This window comes from Muntiacus reevesi, chromosome 1 (genome assembly GCF_963930625.1).
Source record: "Muntiacus reevesi chromosome 1, mMunRee1.1, whole genome shotgun sequence".
Classification (NCBI taxonomy): Eukaryota; Metazoa; Chordata; class Mammalia; order Artiodactyla; family Cervidae; genus Muntiacus; species Muntiacus reevesi.
In genome coordinates this window covers 193,730,701-193,733,179 of record NC_089249.1, presented here as the reverse complement: position 1 = coordinate 193,733,179, position 2,479 = coordinate 193,730,701, and positions in this window count along the sequence as shown.

The window sequence follows — 2,479 nt, the reverse complement described above, 5'->3', positions numbered from 1 at the left end:
TGCTTTCTTGAAAGAAAGGGGAGCAGATGCTCCCCCATCCCCTTTCCACAGTCACCAGGAAGGGCAGGCTTCCTCCAGGGTGTCAGGCAGTCTCAGGAAGGTAGGAACGCTCCCACTGCAGACCAGGGGCTGTGCACCAGGGCAGAAGTACCCAAACCCCACTCCAGGGCACTTTGCCTGCTTGGAACTCAGCCTCTGCTCTGGTGTGACCACCTTGCAGTTCCCTTGACCTGGAATGCCCTTCCTCTCATCCCTGATGGGGCCAACCTTTTCTTGTGGCCTCAGCCTCCTCTTATCAAGCTTTCCTGAGGATTTGCCTAGTAGTGCAGTGGATCAGAATCTGCCTGTCAATGCGGAGGACAATGGTTCCTTCCCTGATGCAGAAGAGCCCACATGCCTCAGAGCATTTAAGCCCATGCCCCACAACTACTGAACCCGAGTGCTGCAACTACTGAAGGCTTCGCACCTAGAGCCTCTGCTCCACAAGAGGAGCCACTTCAATGAGAAGCTGGCTTTGCACAACTAGAAAAAAGCCCATGCAGTAATGAAGACCCAGCGCAGCCATAAATAAATACATACATACATAAACATTTAAAATAAAAAAAACTTTCCCAGTACACCCTTACTTGCTGGCCCCTTCCATCCTGGGCCACACCCTAATCATTCCCTGTCACTTGCTCTAGTGATTTCATTTTCTTTTTCTTCTTTCTTTCAGTCGCTCAGTCATGTCTGACTCTTTGTGACCCCATGAATCACAGCACACCAGACCTCCCTGTCCATCACCAACTCCCAGAGTTTACCCAAACTCATGCCCATCGAGTCAGTGATGCCATCTAGCCATCTCATCCTCTGTCGTCCCCTTCTCCTCCTGCCCCCAATCCCTCCCAGCATCAGGGTCTTTTCCAATGAGTCAACTCTTCGCATGAGGTGGCCAAAGTATTGGAGTTTCAGCTTCAGCATCAGTCCTTCCAATGAACACCCAGGACTGATCTCCTTTAGGATGGACTGGTTGGATCTCCTTGCAGTCCAAGGGACTCTCAAGAGTCTTCTCCAACACCACAGTTCAAAAGCATCAATTTTTCGGTGCTCAGCTTTCTTCACAGTCCAACTCTCACATCCATACATGACCACTGGAAAAACCATAGCCTTGACCAAATGGACCTTTGTTGGCAAAGTAATGTCTCTGCTTTTTAATATGCTATCTAGGTTGGTCATAACTTTTCTTCCAAGGAGTAAGCGTCTTTTAATTTCATGGTGAAACTCATTCACTGGTTGAAATTCTTTTGACTGACTTGATTATATCACCTCCATTTGCGTGAGTGCCAGAAGGCCAGGGAACCTCTCAGCCTCAGCACCTGAATCACTGTTCAGTCATTAGAGGCAGATGGTCAATAGTATTGGTTGAATGAATAAATTTCACTTATTCTCAGCATTCCATACATACTGTTCTTCCAACCCAGGAATCCTTTCCCACTGCTTTTATGAAAGGTACTAGAGGATTTCACCCCCAGGTTGTAACAGGGCTAGGAACACAAGGTCCAGACATCTTTTTACTTTCTTGACTCCCAGGCTCTTTGTATTAGCGAGCAGGCTTAGTAGTTGCCACACTTGGGCTTAATTGCTCTGTGGCAAATTCCCTGACCAGGGATCAAACCTGCAACTCCTTCATTGGACAGTGGATTCTTAACCACTGGACCACCAGGGAAGTCCTCTTTCTTTCTTTCCTTTTTTTTTTTAAAGCTGCAAGTTTGCAAGAACTCAGTTTCCTAACCTGGGATTGAACCCGGCCCCCGAAATGAAGGTGCCAAGTCCCAAACACTGGATTACCAGGGAATTCTCAGCTATCTTTTCAAAAGAACAGCTTTGTTTCCTTCAGATAAATATCCAGGAGTGGAATGGCTGGAGCACACATTAGTTCTATTTTATTGAAATAGAGTTGACTTATAATGTTTTGGATAGTTCTATTTTTAATTTTCTGAGGAACTTCCATACTGTTCAGGCCCTAGTCTAAGTAACATTCCATTGTAAGGCCAAATCAGGTTTTGTCTTTCATTCATGGATAGACTTTGGTAGTTTCCACCTTTTGGCTATTCTGAATCATGGTGCTATCAGCATTCCTGTACAAGTGTTTGTATGAACATCTTTTCATTTCTTCTGAGTGTCTACCTGGGAGTGGAAATGTTGAGTCACATGGGAATTCCGTGATGAACGTTTTGAGGAACTGTGAGACTGTTTTCCCGGGCAGCTGTACCATTTTACATTCCCACCGGCAACAAACAAAGATTCCAGGGTCCCAATTTCTCCGCATCTTTGCCAACATATATTTTGTTTTAGGTTTATGGTGATCGTCATCATAATGGATGTGTATTAGTGGCTCAGTCGTGCCCGAATCTTTGCGACCCCATGGACCAGCTCCTCCATCCATGGGATTTTCCAGGCAAGAATACTGGAGTGGGTTGCTGTTTCCTTCTCCAGGGAA